We start from the raw sequence: 18979 nt of genomic DNA, 5'->3' as shown, positions 1-18979 counted from the left end.
CTCATTCTTATATTTCTCTTCCAACCCAGCAGCAGAACCGTCTCTTCTTCTGTCCAACAGCTCTTGTGCATACCTTGCTGACTCTTTTCCTTTGGGTGAGATGTTTCAATCCTTTCAAGGTTCCTAACTGGTGTACCTACAAATCTCTTGTGCTGAGAGAGACCGCTCTTGGTCTTGAACTGGCGGTTGTATTCCCCACACCGCCATATATTGGGGTGCTCTGGGGCATCCTCTTCTCTTCGGAGTTCTAGGACTCCCTGGCACTTTGGGAAGTAGCAGGCAATACTGTGGTGTTTAACATTCGTCTTCCCGCATCGGGAGCACTGAAAGAGGATTCTTTGCTGTCCGTGGGCCCTCTTTAGATGGTCAATTAAAGCCGTGATCTTCCCCATCTTGATGCCGCAGCACGGACATGCTGGATGTTGATCTGGGATCTTCACGACTGGCATTCCCATGTCAGGCATTCCCCCCACAGCACCAAGTATGGGACTTACTATGTAAGGTTGGAACAATTGCAGGGCCAGAGGGAGATCTCAGCTCCACGTCTACCACATCCTCCTCTGGTGCTTCTTCAGTTCTGTTCATCAGAGGTGATCTAACGGACTCCAGGACCTCATAAACCTCTGGCAGATCTTATAAAAAGTCATATTTTTTGGGATAGGTGGACCACCTCCTCAGATGTTAACCTCGCAGGGTGTCCCCTTGCAATTTCAGGGAGAAATTCTCCTGTCTGGGTGACCACCAAGACAAAATTCACAACCCAAGATCTTAATAGGTTGTTCAACATGACTATAGGGGTTCAGGGTATAACCAGAAGAACCAGCTCCCAAGTTGAACTGCTATGCCTTTAGTCAACCCTCAGGCAAAGGGCTTTGGACACACAAATACTGTACTAGTTCACAGTCGAATAAGTTTGGATTCACCTGAATTACTATCGAGTGGTCGGTGAGGCCAGTCGATAGGGAGGAAGTAATTATAACACCAAAAAACACACTGGGGCAGAGGCTAGCTTGGTTACCCACAAATGGGCATCCAGCGGGACCACATGGAGGTGTGACCTCTGCAGCTAAGCCCAGTTAGTAACTGTGGCCCTGTCTTAAGAGAGTCATAGTTACTCTCACCATTTACCTGTGCTTCATTGAATTTCTTCACTTTGACATTCAGAGCACTGGGCAGAAATCACATCACGTCAACACCCGCCGCGGGCCTTTGTGATGCCTTGTTTTAATTAAACAGTTGGATTCCCCTGGTCCGCACCAGTTCTAAGTTGGCGGCTAGGTGCCGGCTGAGGCGGGATGCCGGCCTGGGGACCCCAGCTTCCCCCCCCATTGCCGGTGGCCGCGTGCGCACCGGGGCACCCCCAGCCCCCGCGGAAGGCTGGGGGGGTGGCGGCGGTGGCTGCTGGGGCTCGGGGAGGAGGGAGGGAGCGGGCAGGCGGCGCAAGCCACAGCGGGGGCGATCGACGGGAAGGGCCTGGCGCGTGTCCAAAGTCACCGCCGCCACCCCGCACCCACCCCCGCCCGCCTGGGGGATGGGTGGGGCGCACGGCACCTCATCCAGCCACGGCGCGCGCCCAGACCCGCTTCACGCCCCAGCCCGACCAACCCAGCCCTTAGAGCCAATCCTTATCCCAAAGTTACGGATCCGGCTTGCCGACTTCCCTTACCTACATTGTTCCAACATGCCAGAGGCTGTTCACCTTGGAGACCTGCTGCGGATATGGGTACGGCCCGGCGCGAGATTTACACCTTCTCCCCCGGATTTTCACGGGCCAGCGAGAGCTCACCGGACGCCACCAGAACCGCGACGCTTTCCAAGGCGCGGGCCCCTCTCTCGGGGCGAACCCATTCCAGGGCGCCCGGCCCTTCACAAAGAAAAGAGAACTCTCCCCGGGGCTCCCGCCGGCTTCTCCAGGATTGGTTGCGTTACCGCACTGGATGCCTTGCGGCGCCCATCTCCGCCACTCTGGATTCGGGGATCTGAACCTGACTCCCTTTCGATCGGCTGAGGGCAACGGAGGCCATCGCCCGTCCCTTCGGAATGGCACTTGCCTATCGCTTAGGACTGACTGACCCATGTTCAACTGCTGTTCACATGGAACCCTGCTCCACTTCGGCCTTCAAAGCTCTCGTTTGAATATTTGCTACTACCACCAAGATCTGTACTTCTACCAGGTCTGCTGGGCCTGTGCCTCTGCCCCAGGCTTCAAGGCGCACCACAGCAGCCCTCCTACTCGTTGCAGAGTAGCCCGTGTGGCTTCGCATTGCCGGCAACGGCCGGGTATGGGCCCAACGCTCCAGCACCATCCATTTTCAGGGCTAGTTGATTCGGCATAATTGCTTCGGCATTCACCCAAGAATGCGTAAAAGATCTCCCTGCATTTTATGAGGTGCTGATTTCTGTCAGACCACCTCCAATGAACAGAGCTGAAGAAGCACTGGAGAAGGATGTAGTAGACAGTGGGTTGGCATCTACTTCAGGGCCTGCAGCAACCTCATCTCTTGTAGCTAGTCCGATTCTTGACACTGTGGGGAGAATGTCCAACATACAGCGGTCATGAAGGTCCCTGATAACCATCCAGCATGCCCATGATGTGTTGTCAAGATGGCAAGATTGTGGCTTTAACTGAACCTCTGAGAAGGGCCCATGGTTGGCAAAGACTCCTCTATCAGTGCTCCCGGTGTGGGAGGACCATTAAAAAAATATCATGGTATTGCCTGCCACTTCCCTAAGTGCCAGGGAGCTCCAGGGATACTCAGCAAGGATGAAGCTTCGGAAGGCCCCAGTACATCACAGTGTGGGGAATGTGACCATGAGTTTACATCAAAAAGCAGCCTCTCACAGCACAAAAGGCTCATGCACCCACAAGTTAGGAATAGAGAACAGATTGAGTTATCCCATCCTAAGGAAAAGGGGCTGAGAGGTATGCATAAGAGCTGCTGGATGGAAGAGGAGATGGTTTTATTGATGGAGTTTGAAGAGAAGTTTAAGAATGCGCATTGTAGAAACAAACCCATTGTGGAAGACTTGCCTACAAAAGCGGCAGAACAGTCAGTGACAAAAGATGGCAGCTTGTGGCAGGCACAAGGGGATCGGCACTGCTGAAGGGAGCAGAGCATCTGCGTGAAGGGAGCTGGCTGAGAGGGAAAGAGTGGAGGAAGGGAGGATAGAATATAGAAGGAGAGTGGCTGATTGGATTAGAGCCAGAACCCTTTCACCCAGCCAGAGTATTGCATTTGAGAGAGCATTGGAGGATGGCCAAGACATCCAGAACACCATCAGTGTGTCACTGGAGGAGTGGTTGTCACAGCTGGCAGGGCAGGCCACCGCAGCCAAATTTAAACAGCTATGAAAATACCAAGCTGGACACCGTACCTGTGAAAGTGGAGAGAGAGGTACAGCCTGTACCTGAGATACCAGTGGTTCTTTGAGATAGATGGCAGGAAGCTTGCTGGTATTGTTTTGGATAACATGGAAGCACTGAAATGCCCCCTTCCAATGAATGAGCTGTATTGTTTGTTCAGAAAGAAGCTGGCAAAGGGGCCTCCCTCTTCCCACTTAAGTGCTTTCTGTGGTTGCTGGAGTCATGGACAATTCTGCATTCAAGATGGTCACCCCAGGAGAGGTGATGAAAAACATCACGGAAATCAATAAGAACTCCACCCCTGGACCAGATGGCCTGTGCCTGAGGGATGTTATGAGGAAAGACCCTCAGGGTAGCCAGTTCACTGAACTGTTCAATCTGTGGCTTCTGGCTGGGAAGATCCCAGATGGGATCAAAGAATGCAGGACCATTTTAATACTGAAATCTGCAGATCCGCAGAAACAGGAGGACATGAACAATTGGCAGCCCGTTACCATCAGGTCGATAATCCTAAAATTGTTCTCTCAGATCCCGACAGCATGGTTGAACAGGCATGCCCAATTAACAGCTGTCAAAGAGGGTTTATTTAAGTCCCCGGCTGTACAGAAAATCTAAAGCTCTTCCAGGTTTTAATCAAGCATGCAAAAAGAGACCATAAATCTCTGGGGGCTGTCTCTGTGGACTTGGTGAAAGCCTTTGACTCAGTCTGTCACCATCACATCGTCCAGGTCCTCAAACAGAGAGGTGTTGATTGTCATATAATCGAGATCATCACCAACACGTGCAACAACTGCACAACATGGCTGGAAGTTGCGGGGGGGGGGCGGGCTCTGCGAAGGTTAAGATCCTCCCTGGGGTAAAACAAGGAGATCCAATGTTCCTGCTTCTGTTCAATATCTCAATAGACTTGTTAATATGCAAGTTGGAAGAGGCTAAAGGTGTATTCAAGTACGGGAGCTCAGTGTCATCACTGGTCTTTGCAGATGGTCTGGTCCTGCTAATGACTTGTAGGACAGTATGCACAGGAATATCCAAGTGGTGGAAGAGTTCTGCCATCTTACCGGGCTGAAAGTGCAGGCTGGTAAATGCCACGGGTTCTTTATAAGGCCCACAAAAGACTCTCATACAATTAAGAACTGTGACCTGTGGAAAACTGAAGATGCTCGACTAGATGGCTCGACTAGATGTGATCAAGCCCGGTAGCTCTGAGAACTGTGTGGGCCTGAGAGTAGACCCATGGATAGGTCTCTCCAGACTGGAGCTACAGGAAAAGCTATGCACATGGGTGAGAAACATCGGGGAAGCCCTGCTAAAGCCACTTCAGAAGGCAGAAATCTTGAAAATGTATGCAGTCCCGCAACTGCTGTGTGCAGCAGATCATGCTGGAGTTAATGCCTCATACCTCCATTCCCTGGACCTCGCCATAAGAGCAGTGGTGAAGAGCTGGCTTCACTGACCTTCCATTATCTGTGATGCCATCCTATATGCCAGTGGTAATGATGGTGGCCTCGGAATTGCGTGGCTGGCAAGCTAAATTCCAAACATTCAGGCTCGTCAGCCACATTGAATAGCTCACTCCAGTGATAACATCACACAGACTACTGTCCTTGAGGAGGGGATCCAGACAGAGTATGAGAGGGCATGGATCTCCACTGGAGGGAGAGCAGACAAAACTCCATCAACTGGGGAGCAAATCCCTGCAAGCATTCCAGGCACTCTGGAAGGTGTGGAGTTAGCATCTGAGTGGGAAATTCCATCTCCCAGAGTCATCTATCCTATTCCTAGCAAGTGGAGAAGGAGAATTTGAAAATTGGTCCAATCTGAGATCTCAAGGCTGCATAATTAAGAACTTTGAAAATGAACAGGGGCTGGGGGAAGGGGCACCAAAGGCATGCAGACACTGTCCTGCAGAGTGGGAAACCTGTTCCTATATCACTGGATACTGCCCTGCAGTCCAGGACACTCAGATCCAAAGGCATACCATCTTGTGCAATATGCTGGCTGAAGAAGGGAAAAGACTGGGGTGGGAGGTGTTTCTAGAGCCCAACTTCAGGGACAATACCAACAAGCTCTTCAAGCCCAATTGGTTTGCGGTTAAAGGTGTCTTGGGTGAAAGCAGTGGACATCACTGTTCACTATCAGAGTGTGTTGTCATCTTCAGGTGACAGAGCAGCAGAAAAAGTATGAAAATATCAAAATCTGGGGGAACAGTCCTGGTGGGCAGGCGGAAGTGGGGCTGACACCCTCTCCATGCTATTCTGTGCTCTGCCCTGGGGCCTCTGACCTTGGAGCTCCCATTTGATGGGCTGGTGTGCACTTCCCCATATGGCAGGGCAAGGAGGTGGGGGAAGGTGTGGAGTCCCAGTTGCTGGGTTTTATTTTGCCTTTCATTAAGTGGCACCACCTTCTTCCCCCCACCCCTGACCTTGGCAATAAGCAGGCCTCCCAGCGAGCTTGGTCTGTGGGGTATCCGGGGTGGTGGGCAGATGTCAGTAGAAGCAGGCAATGTGCGCAGAATCTGCTTCCCTGAGTGCCCGGAAAAAGCTGGTGAGTACTGGTAGGACAGGCTCACTGTGGGCACTGTGCACCTGTGCAGTGTTCGGGGGAGATGCAGTGGGGGTGCCAGTCAGCCTGTGGTCAGGGATTCTTCCTCTGCCCGCAGCAACATGTTGGCCACAAAGTTTAGGAATGACCAGGACTGGGACCAAGGAGAGAAGGGAACATGAGCAAGCAAGCAGGTGACAATGAATGGGTGGTGGGGAGGCACATGGGGTGGAAGGATGGACAACATATTTAAAAAAAAAAAAAGTGCAGTGGCACAGATTGGTAAATGAGGGCCTTCTCCTGTCATTCTGGAGACGTGCATTTTATATCCACATAGACAGTGAGATAAAATTATAGGTGATTTTTTATCAGCATGGTTGGAGAGAGATATTTGTCTTGGGAATGCATAACCATTCAAGATAGTAACTTCTTGCATTGGTCTTAGCAGCACCCTTCCGACACTCAGTAGCTGAGGCTCAGGTTTCTCTTGCAGCTCTGGTCAGGGCAATCCAGTTGAGGGGTTGACACAAAGAGCCAGATATTTCACAGAGTTGCCTGGTTCAGGCTTATTCACATCTGTACTAAACAGCACCCATGGCTTACAACCGTTGGTCACACAAGACTCTTCAGTAGGTTTAATAAAACACCCTGTGGCACTTGCCCTCTTGAGTCTCAAGCTGTGAGGCAGCAGCAAAGGCCAGCCACTGCCAGAGGGGTGGGGAGCCAGTAGCCCAGGGGCATAACTCAGCTCACATGGCAGGGCCCATCCAGGGCCCAGGTGAGGCTGCTCAGGGCCATTTGGGCTTATTAGTGCACTCAGGGCAAAAATCCCATGAACTCACAGAGGATTTCTCCTAATGCAATGCTTTTCTACATACCTTTCCAAGAATCACTCAGCAGAATCAAAGCATCAGCAAAGTCAAATTTGGATTTTGTTACAGTGCCAGAACTGATGCCTTCTTCCTCAAACTTAGGCTCTAGCTTGTCTGCATAGTAGGTAGGGACAGTGGGAATCTTGTTCATTCCTTCATATGTGCCACTAATTAGATGACCAGGCAGGAAGCTATTTCTTGAAGCAAGTTTGTGCCTATGTGCCCAGGAGCTCCACTGAAGGCTCAGGCCTGGATCTTCAGGCCCCGTCTGAATGCTGTTGTAGGAGTATGTGTGTGCAGCTTCATCACAGCCATTCCTATGCCTGGCCGTGGACTTTGCTGATCTGGCCCCTGGCCTGTGGCCTGTCTTTCCAGCTTGACTTCAGACCTACCTTGTCATTATGGACTTGTCTGGCAATCACTGGACTGGGTCTGACCCTGTTTACCGTCACTGGGCCTGATCCTTCCTTGACTTGCTGGCTAGGCCTCAGCTCTGCCTCATCACCATGGGCTTGCCTGATGACTTGGACTCTTGGTTGAACCTGGCTACCACCCCTGGGCCTGCCCGGCAAAACTTTCTTGGGTACTGGTGGACTGGGCCCTGGCTGGAGAGGTCCCTGCGCTGCCAGTCATGTTACGAACCATGGTTTCCAGCTCCCAATTCCTTAGGGAGTAACTGGCCCTCGCTGCTCCCTGACAGTTCCCTTGGGCCATCTCAGGCCCTGGGCAGAGCACCATGGGGCCTGGCCTGCATCTGTGCAGGGCCTTGCCCCTGAGATTCCTCCTGTGTGGCCAACCTTGCCAATGGCTCTGATGTCCCCACTGTGATGACACCCTGCTCAGCCTGAAGCACCTGAGCGACCCCTGCCCACCCACAACCAGTGCTGCCCATCCATTTGGGGCTCCCTAGAGCCAGTTTGGAGCCTTCCTCACTGAGCCTGCTAGGCCCTGTGGGGCTCTCTGGGGCTGGCTCAGACCCTTCCCCCAAAGCCTGCCCAGCCCTGTGGGACTCCCTGGAGCCAGTTTGGACCCTTTCCCCAGAGCCCATGTGGCCCTTGTGGGGTTCCCCAGGAATGCCTCAGACCTTTCCTCCCCAAGGCTGCCCGGCCTCTGGGGCACCTTGTAGGCAGCTGGAACCTGCCCACACTGCCACAAGTCTCTGATGCTATGTGCCTTTCCCACTTCCCTATCCCTGTTTGAAATCTGTGTGCCATGAAATAGCCCTATAACTACCCACAGCAATTCAATCCCTCTACAGCAAGCACCTGAATCCAGATTTATGTAAGGTTGACAGCACACCTTGCTGGGAGGGGAGGCTTCTGTTAGGGCCCTGAGTGCACTAATTAGCCTTAATGACACCGCTATTCAGAGGGAACTTGACAGGTTGCAGAAATGGGCTGGTGGACACCTCATTTATTTCAACCAAGGCACCTGCAAATTCCTGCCTCAGGAATTTGGAATCATCCCCTGATGCAGGACTGGCTAGGGCCAAATTTCTAGAATGCAGTTTTGCTGAGAAGGAGGTGGGGTTCCAAGTGGATAACCAGTGGAAGAAGTGTCAAGTCCAGAATCCCATCAGGGAATGGTAGGATTTTCTGCCCCACCAGTCAGGAGCTATAAAAGATTGTGTAGAGACAGGGTTGGAGACAAGACAATGATGTATGTCCAAGGTCCATCCAGGCTGGAGATACATGGGTGCAATGGAGGTGCCACTCCGGGAGCCTGAGATCTGGCAGAGATGGCTCAGCCCTGGAGGTCCCTCTGTGGAGCCTATTCCCAAGGGAGAAATGGCCTCAATTGTCCCTGGGGTGGGGGTGAGTCATGGGAGAGACACCCCAGGAGGAGGGAAGCAGGGCTGGGCAATGGCTCTGGGAGAAGCTTCCTGCAGAGGGTATGAGTTGGGCCCACAGTGTTGGGTGGTGTGGGGCAGCCCTGGGACAAAATTGCCAGCTGCCATAGAAAGGCTGGCAGTGAGACCAGCACCAGAACCAAACTCCCTTGCCAGGGTTTGCAGGCCTTGCTGTGAGACTTGACTAAAGTGTTTTGGTTTAACTTCTCGTGCTGTAAATTCAGCATCGTGCAGAGGCAAGAGCAACTGCAGCTCTCAACCCTCCCAGGGGCTCCTGTGCCCTGACAGAAGAGAAACAAACAGCTCCTGGAGGAACAATGGGTGACTCAGGCTGAGAACTGGTGCAGAAGACTATTGTCCTGCTGTAGGCCCACTGGCTGGTCTTCTCAGGTGGCATACTTATGCACGGCTTTTGCTGCAATAGGGAAGAGGCCATTCAAAGGTGCTTTTGGCTGACAAAGAAACAGATCCTGGGCGAAAGTCATTGATCTTCTATTAGTCCACCTATAGATAGCAGAACAGTAAAACTTCTAGGGTTTAATATCCAGGATGTGTGACAACTACACTGATTTCACAAAGAGACCATGATAATGATGATGATATACCAAAAGAAAAAAAAATACACAAAAAGATCTCAGGAAAGTGGTGTGGCAGCTCTTGTCTCCCCATTTTATCTTGTAAGTGCATGGGAACGCAGAGCGCAGCTAACAGAGGCAGCGAACAGACGCAGCAGTTTGTGCAGCAGTGTTTGGGCTCTGACTAGAACTTGAGGACCCTGTTGGAAGTTGTGGGCTTTCTGAGGACCCCCGAGGAACTAGAAGGTGATTGCTGCGAGCAGGAAAGGGGAAGCTAGGCAAGGACAACTGCAGGAGGCCTTAACTTCTCCTGGGAAAAGCTCTAGCTAGGAGTGGCTGCTGCTAAGGAGCTCTCTTGGTTGCCCCTGACCAGAGGGAGTTAGGGCCTTTGATCCAGGTGGCCCTTGATTAGGGCAGGTCAAGCACCCTGTGAGTCAGTGCTAGGGAAAAGCCTGTATAAAAGCCGGGCCCAGAGTGCAGCTAACAGATGCAGCAGTTTGCGCAGCAGTTTGTGCAGAAGGGTGCAAGAAGGTACCTTTGTTTCTAATCCCTGTGGTGTATGCTTCCTCAAGTATGGTCATGACACGCCGCAGAGCACATTCCCCCGTAGCTGTTGGAGTCACTGCATCGGCTGTGTCAGAGGCTGGGACCCAGACAGACCCTCTGACAGCAGATGCAGCTCTACAGGTCTCAGGCTGCAGAGAGTGCTTGGGGCCTCTCCAGGAGGCCTGGGTGGCAGCCAGCTCTCCTGCAGGAGGTGTGCTGCTGTTGACGAGTTGCATCATCAGGTAAGGGAGTTACGGGAGGAAGTCAGTAGGCTGCATATCATCCGAGAGGATAAGCAAGAGATAGACAGGGTATTCTCAGAGACTGTGCAGCTCCAGAGTCTCAAGCCCCCACAGCAGTGGAGCTGCTGGAGGGCTCTGTGCCATGTGAAATGGTACATCATAACATTGTAGAAGAAGGCAGGAAGCTGGTCACTGCTCGTAGGAGGAGAAAGGCTCCAATTCCTCCTGAGGACTTGCAATTGATGAAAAAGTTTAGTGCCCTCCAGGATGAGGAGGAGATGGACATTGCTGCAAGGGAAGTAACTGGGACAACAGACCCTGTGCCTTGTGGGAAAACCCGGAAGAAGGAGAGGGCGATTGTTGTTGGGGACTCCCTGCTGCAGGGGACAGAGGCACCTATCTGCCGACCTGACCTCTTGTCTAGAGAGGTTTGCTGCCTGCCAGGGGCTCACATATGAGATGTCATACAAAGACTGCCAAGGCTTGTCCACTCCTCAGACTATTACCCACTGCTGCTTTTCCATCTGGGCACTAATGACACCAAGGGCAAACTGGAGACCATCAAACAGGATTTCAGAGCTCTGGGGATGGTGGTCAAGGGTCTGGGAGCACACGTCATTTTCTCCTCAATCCTGCCAGTGAGGGGGATGGATGAGAGGAGGAGGAGACGGACTTTCCAAGTTAACAGCTGGCTGCACCACTGGTGTTGGCAACAGGGTTTTGGTTTCTACAACCATGGGACCCTGTTTGAAGATCGACAACTGATGGTGAGAGATGGGATCCGCCTCACTAAGCGGGGCACATGTGTCTTTGCCAACAGGCTGGCCAGCCTGGTAAGGAGGGCTTTAAACTAGGAAAGACGGGGGAAAGGGAGAGTTATAGTGCCAGGGTAGTTGGCAAAAGACAGCTCAAGTCAGGACGCCTCCAGCAGGTGAATGCAGCCAGGGAAGTGCACATGGGATGTGGCTATGGAGGATCCTCTTGTATCCCTCCTGGGAAACCTGCATGCTCGATCAGCTCTCTGAAATGCCTGTACAACAATGCACGCAGCATGGGGAATAAACAGGAAGAACTAGAGATGTGTGTGCGGTCGCAGGGCCATGATCTCATTGCAATTACAGAGACATGGTGGGATAGCTCACATGACTGGAATGCTGTCATGGATGGCTATGTGCTTTTTAGGAAAGACAGGCCAGGAAGGTGAGGTGCTGGAGTGGCTCTTTATGTGAGAGAGCAACTGCAGTGTATCGAGCTCTGCCTAGAGGCGGATGAAGAGCGAGTTGAGAGCTTATGGGTAAGGATTAAAGGGCAGGCTAGCATGGGTGACCCTGTTGTGGGTGTTTGTTACAGGCCACCTGATCAGGAAGAAGAAGTTGATGAGGCCTTCTACAGACAACTGGAAGTAGCCTCACGATCCCAGGCCCTGGTTCTCATGGGGGACTTCAACCACCCTGATATCTGCTGGAAAGACAACACAGCTAGGCACAAACAGTCCCGGAGGTTCCTGCAGAGCATTGATGACAACTTCTTGACACAAGTGGTGGAGGAGCCAACAAGGAGAGGTGTGTTGCTGTACCTTGTACTAACAAACAAGGAAGGGCTGTTTGGAGATGTAAAGGTTGTGGGCAGCCTTTACTGTTAAGGCCAGCCCTCAGGAATCCCAGACCCTGGAGGCAAGAAAAAAAGTCTGGAGAAAGGAACACTTTCCCTTGATCGAGGAGAATCAGGTTAGAGACCATTTAAGCAAACTTGACACCCACAAATCCATGGGCCCTGATGCGATGCACCCATGTGTGCTGACAGAGCTGGCAGATGTCACTACTAGGCCACTGTCCACCATCTTTGAAAGGCCATGGAGAACAGGAGAGGTGCCTGAGCACTGGAAGAAAGCCAATGTCACTGCAGTCTTCAAAAAGGGCAAGAAGGAGGACCCGGGAAACCACAGGCCAGTCAGCCTCACCTCCATCCCTGGAAAGGTGATGGAGCAGCTCCTGCTGGAGGCCATCTCCAAGCATGTGGAGGACAAGAAGGTGTTCAGGAGTAGTCAGCATGGCCTCACTAAAAGGGGAAATCGTGCTTAACCAGTCTGATAGCCTTCTCTGACGGAATGACTGGCTGGGTAGATGAGGGGAGAGCAGTGGATGTTGTCTCCCTTGACTTCAGCAAGGCTTTTGACACTGTCCCCATAACATCCTCACAGGGAAGCTCAGGAAGTGTGGGCTGGATGAGTGGACAGTGAGGTGGATTGAGAACTGGCTGAATGGCAGAGCTCAGAGGGTTGTGATCAGCAGTGCAGAGTCTAGTTGGAGGCCTGTAGCTAGCAGTGTCCCCCAGCGGTCACGACTGGGTCCAGTCTTGTTCAACTTCTTCATCAATGACCTGGATGAAGGCACAGAGTGCACCCTCAGCAAGTTTGCTGATGATCCAAAACTGGGAGGAGTGGCGGATACCCCAGAAGGCTGTGCTGCCATTCAGAGAGATGAGGACAGGCTGGAAAGATGGGCAGAGAGGAACCTCATGAAGTTCAACAAAGGCAAGTGCAGGGTCCTGCACCTGGGGAGGAATAACCCCATGCACCAGTACAGGGTTACTGGGGTTGGGGGGTTGACCTGCTGGAAAGCAGCTCTGCAGAGAAGGACCTGGGAGTGCTGGTGGACACCAAGTTGACCATGAGCCAGTAATGTGCCCTTGTGGCCAAGAAGGCCAATGGTATGCTGGGGTGCATGAGGAAGAGTGTTGCCAGCAGGTCGAAGGAGGTGATCCTCCCCTTCTACTCAGCCCTGGTGAGGCCACACCTGGAGTACTGTGTCCAGTTCTGGGCTCCCCAGTACAAGAGGGATGTGGCACTACTGGAGCAAGTGCAGCGAAGGGCTACAAAGATGATGAGGGGACTGGAGCATCTCTCTTATGAGGAAAGGCTGAGAGAGCTGGGCCTGTTTAGCCTAGAGAAGAGAAGGCTGAGAGGAGATCTTATTAATGTATACAAATATCTTAGGGGAGGGTGTCAAGAAGATGGAGCCAGACTCTTTTTCAGTGATGCCCAGAGACAGGACGCGAGACAATGGGCACAAACTGAAACAAAGACAGTTCCATCTGAACATGAGAAAAAACTTCTTCACTGTGAGGGTGACAAAGCACCGGAACACGTTGCCCAGAGAGGTTGTGGAGTCTCCTTCTCTGGAGATTTTCACAACCTGCCTGGACATGATCCTGTGCAATGTGCTCTAGGTGACCCTGCTTGAGCAGGGAGGTTGGACATGGACAATCTCCAGAGGTCCCTTCCAACCTCAACCATTCTGTGATTCTGTAATGTCCTGGCTCTGGGGGCAGCTCCACCCCACTGCTCTCACCCAGCCCAGGCTGGCAGGATGGAGGTTTCAGGGGGAAAGTGTTGCCTCTCTGGTCCCCTTTAAGCTTTCTTCAGGAAAAAGGTCAGTTTTTCTCATCTCCCACTCCTTTTTTCTCCAACTTGCTTTTCTTTCTTGTCTTATATCTCCTTCTCTCGTCCCTTCCACTGCATCCTTCTCTCATGCAGTCTCTCCTCCCTTTCCTTCCTTATTCTCCTTATACCCCCTCCCTCCTTTCTCATCTCTCTCTAGGATCTCCTCCACTTTCGCCTTCCAGCATCCCAGCCATGTGCCTACTGCTCACCTGTTAACTGCTGGGGCAGAAGTGATCTCAAAACCATCTCCTCAGCCATTTGCTTCCTGCTACCCTGTCAATTGCTGAGACGAAGGTGACCTTCCAGCTGCTCAGCCAGAAGTCACCTCACGATCCACTTCCAAACCACACACCTGCTGCCAGCCCATCAGCTGCTGAGACAGGAGTGACCTCAAAATAAATCCCCTCCTCATCTGACTTCTGCCACCTATCACTTGATGAGACGGAAGTGACGTCACAATAAGCTCCCCAGCCATGTGCCTGCTGACTGGCCCACCAGCTGCTCAGAGAGAAGTGACCTCACAATCACCTCCTCAGCCATGTTCCTGCTGCTGCCCTACCAGCTGTTGATAAAGAAGTGACATCACAGTCTCCTTCTCAACCATGTGCCTGCAGCTTGCCCATCAGCTGCTGAGGCAGAACCTGAACATATTTTCCCAAGCCACCTTGTATCCACTGGCCTAATATACTATGTTAACATAGTGACCTTACCTTCAGGTTTCCAACCACATAGGCATGCCTCTGGCCTATCAGCTGCTGAGAAATGAATGATGTCACACTCACTTTCCAAGCCATGTGCCTGCTGCTGGCCTATCAGCTGTTCAGATACAAGTACCTTCACAGCCACCTTCCCAGCTGTCTGTCTGCTTCTGGCTTCCAGCTGCAGAGACAGAACTGACCTCAGAATGAGCGCCCCAGCCATGTGCCTGCTGCTGGCCTAGCACCTGCTTAGAAAGAGGTGACCTCATAATAAATGCCACAGCCATTTGCCCACTGCTGGCCTATCAGATGATGAGACAGAAGTGAGCTCAAAGAAAACTTCCCAGGCACGGTCACCTTCTGGCCTACAAGCTGCTGAAAGAGAAGTGACCTCACAATAAGCTCTCAAGCCATGGGCCTTCTGCTAGCTATCAGCAGGAAAGACCTCACAATCAGTTACCCATCTGTGCACCTGCTGCTGGCATATCAGCTCTGAGGCAGAAGTGACCTCACCAGAAGTTTCCTAACCATATGCTTTGTGCCGGCCCATCTGCTGCTCAGGCACAAGTGACCTCACAGGGACCTTCACAGCAATATGCCTGATGAGGGCTAGTCAGCTGCTGACAAAGAATTGATGTGATAATGTTGATTTTCTGGTATAGCTTTCATCAAGAGTGGTGATCTCATAACGCCTCAGTCTGCAGACTCAGGATCTGCTCATCTGCCATAGGGCGACCTGTATCGTCCTCTTGCCTAAGGCAAAGTTGTTTCTCTACTGGGTGGCACCTCTGACTAAGCCCACGAAACCTGCACACCTGCCTGCAGACTGTTGGCACAGCAGCCCCGAGACAAAAGTGAGCTCCCAGTCAGCGCCCCATGTGTCACCTGAAGATTGCTCTTGGCACAACAGTTGCTGAGACAGCAGAGGCCTCATTATGAACAGCCCAGCCAGATGGCTGTTACCACTTGCATCTCCCTCTACCCCAAAGCTGGTCTAGCTGCTGAACAGTTTTGCTGACTAACCTTGTGACCTCACAATGGTCATAGTGCAGCAAAACATCCATTAGGTACAATTTAGTATCCCAAAAGAGGATTGTCTTTTGTCTATGTATTACCTAGACCAACCCTATGAAACTTAGGAATTGGAGAAGAGCCTGGAAATAATTCCTGGTAATGCTTTCTAAGAGGGTGATTTCATGGGAGGAACGATTATGAAACTGAAGACTACAAAGCAAGACCTTCAGGTCTGAGTTGGAGTGGAAATCCTTCCAACACGCATATGTTTAATCCCTTCCCAAACATGTCATGAGTTTAACTAATCCTCTGTGCATGAGGGTGAGCAAGTGTTATGCTATTTTATGCACTGACAGTTTGAGAGAGGTGGAAAGACTCAGGCAAGGGCATCTAAAGTGGTGGCACCAACAGAGCCGGTATTTAGGAACTGCTCATCCGGGGCTATGAGAAGTCTTATAGCAAAGACAAGTGGTAGGACTGGTCTTTCACCATCCTTCAAGGCACTGAAAAGCAAACCAGCTAAAACTTAGGGAGCTGTTTTGGAAACACCCTTCATGCTGGTTAAAGGGTCATAGGCCTCAGGTGATGCAAGAGGCACTGAGCAAAGACAACAGCCAGGATGCAGAGAGACATCTGGTGACATCCTCTCTCCAAGCTGCTTTGAAATGCAATTTTCAAAGCAAAAGAGAACATTTTGAAAGGCACCTGGTGAGAATACAAGCGACCTGATCAAACTCTGCTCAAGAGCAGGCCCTTGGGGGGCTGTGGTGTGTACAGAAGTTCAGGAAGTGCTCTGAAATGGATTTCAAAGCCACTAAATGGGCAAAATTTCCTACAGGTAAACAAATAAATAAGTAATGAAGCCACCCAGACTGAGAAAGTCTGGTGGAGTCTGGCAGTCTGGCTTGCAACCCCTCTTTTCCTAATCACTCTATCCTATGATCCTCCTGGCCAAGGGGCTTCAGGGCATGGACAGACCCCGGTCACCTGAAAGTGGTCCTGGGGGAAGTCAGGGAGTGACGTCAGTGTCCTCCTCACAGGACTGTGGCCCTCTTTGGAAGGTGTTTCCAGAGACTTTCACCCACCCTTGGCTGGGAAGAGGCCCTGCTATGACCACCCATCCTGTCACCTCCCAGCCCCTCTCTGCATGCTCAGAGGCCAGGCCCGGATGGGAAAAGGGCTCTGACTTCTCCCTCTGGCAATATGTGGCACAAGGTGAGTGGCAAAGAGAGCTTGGAGGGACCAGAACTGTGACATAGGATGAGCAATAGGGAGCAGCTTGGGGGAACTGACCCCAAGACACGGGGTGAGGAACAGGGAGCAGCTCAGGGGGACTGACCCCAAGACACGGGGTGAGGAACAGGGAACAGCTCAGGGGGACTGACCCCAAGACACAGGGTGAAGAATAGGGAGCAGTTCTGGGGGGGGACCAAAACTGTGGCATGGGTTGAGTAATAGGGAGCAACTTGGAGCAGCCCCACCCCACACCAGAGCCCCTGGAGCCACCTCCGTGCTGTCAGCAGTGTGTCCAACTGCAGCACCGTGCTGAGGTTGTGTCTCCATGGAAAAGCCAGTGGGCTGCTAACCTTGGTGCACTGCATGTGTGGGTTCAACTCGTACCCTGAGCACCCTGCCAAAGGGCTGATGTGTGTCCTCAGCTTAGGCACAGTCAAAGCCCCCTCCAGAACCTCCACCTCAGCAGTAGAGCAGTCAGGATTTGGCCCTCCCAATTCCCTGGTTGGGCTCAATTCCCAGTAGGAGATAGCACCTGCCTTTTAACCATCTGTGTGTTTTCTTTCCAGGGAATTCAAAACCTGGAATGATCCAACATCCCACCCGATCAGAAATGCTGGCAATAAGCCTGCCAGGTGGAAGCCTGTCTGCAGCTGAGTTTACTTCAGACACCAAAAATCCAAATTACCTGCTTAGTCTGCTACAGCCTCCCTTCTGTAAGTCCCACCCCAAAGCCCTGGGTTGAGCTCATCAGGGCTGCAGCCTGTGCTGCCATCTCCTGCATGAGGCCAAGCACCTCCAAAGGGCCTGGATGCTCACCTGGGAGAGCAACAGACTCTGAACCTGAGGGGGCCAGGGTTGAAGGCCCTCTTCAGGCTCTGGTGTTCCTCTTCCTTCTTCATCCATGCTTTGCAGAAAGCAAAAACACAGAAAAGTAGTAAATGAAGGTAAAATAGCTTGAAAAAGTGGGCATCAAAATGTAGGAAGGAGTAGGAAAGGACCTGAATTTGCTCAACTGAGTAAACTGGGAATTATCTGGAAGAGGGAACTGGAAGAGGCAGCCCTGGAGACAGGAAACTTGTTGGCTTCACATCTCCTACAGAAAGAGCTCTTGCAGCTTGTCTGTTCCTGCTCTGGAAACCAAAATGTAAACTGCAGCACCGTGCTGAGGTTGTGTCTCCATGGAAAAGCCAGTGGGCTGCTAACCTTGGTGCACTGCATGTGTGGGTTCAAATCCCGCCTGTGACGGGTTACCGAATCCAGCTGGCTCCAGGTCCCAGGCGCCAACTCCTTCTGCATCACTAGGGCTTTCTGCAGCTGTCTCTAGGAGCTGGGGTCCCCCAGCCCAGCTGACAGCAGTGACTGTAGCAGTGGCTCCCCAGTCTCTGCAGCAGTGAGACTGAGCATGCGTTTCCCGCAGGCAGCTCACCCTATACATCGTATATACTTGGCTGGCCACCCAGGTCAACCCAGGCAGATATACTCAGCACTCAAACAGCACCAGCCACTTCATCCTGTTCCCCTCTCTGGCTGATCAGGATGAAGGTCTATTTGTAGGGGGAAATAAATAAATAAATAAATAAATATGTAAAATGTATGTATATGTATGTATATTCATGCAAAGGTACAAGGTGGATCCCTCCAGTAGCTGAGCTTTGACATTCAGTCTACCCATAGTTGGCCCTAGATGATGTGCAAGCAGGTCTCCCACTCTGCAGGACAACGCCTTCAACCTCTCTTGTGGGTTTCCCCTTTTCCCCAGACCAGGAATTCCCTAGTTGTGTAAGCATTAGCCTTCAGTTGCAAAGCCATTAGAGTTTTCCTGTGGGGGAATAGTCCTATCATGTTTTAACCAATCTTTGCTGATGCTATCATTTTCAGAGTTCCTAACACCACAGCCTTGGCTGTGTAGCATAGTCCACTTCACAAACTCCTCCTTCCTGCAGTCATTAGGGCTTGGAAAGATGACCCTTGGAGCAGGTATCTCCCATTCTGAGATTATCTCACTTTCTTTACACAACCCGAGTAGCTGTTTCATCTGTAATTGATGGTGTCTTCTCTTCCCTACCCCCAGCAGCAATTCAGAGATGCTCAAGGTCTTTTGGGATGCCCTTTTTCAGTACTATAGATCAAATAGTACTTCCTTAGGAGTGGGTGATTCTATGCAATTCTGCAAGCCTGCACCTTAGGAATCAGGCTCACCAACTGAGGGATCCCCAAGCCACTATCCTTGGTGTTGGCAGAAAAGATGGAATCACATGTACAACTGGTAAATGAAGCCAGTCCTTTAACTGCTTAACCCATTAACACTGGGACTCTGATTGCATCACCCTGAGCTGCTGGAGAACCCAAGAAAGCCACAAGCCCTTTTGGGATACCGTTCCTTGGCCACATTCATGACCGGCTTTGAAAGAAGAGCCCAGTGTTCAGGTCCCACACTGAGGAGATGGTGTTTTACACTCTTTCTCCCCCGGACACTTCTCCTTGTCCTCTGCACACGGGCACTGCTCAGTGAACTTACCAGAGAAGTTATCAGAGAAAGGATCTGAGACAAACTGAGCTGCTGCAGGTTCTTTTCTTTTGTTTAATTACACTAGGAG

Source organism: Apteryx mantelli, unplaced genomic scaffold, assembly GCF_036417845.1.
Source record: "Apteryx mantelli isolate bAptMan1 unplaced genomic scaffold, bAptMan1.hap1 HAP1_SCAFFOLD_39, whole genome shotgun sequence".
Taxonomy (NCBI): domain Eukaryota; kingdom Metazoa; phylum Chordata; class Aves; order Apterygiformes; family Apterygidae; genus Apteryx; species Apteryx mantelli.
The sequence above is the reverse complement of the archived record's forward strand: the minus strand, read 5'-3'. Positions refer to the sequence as shown.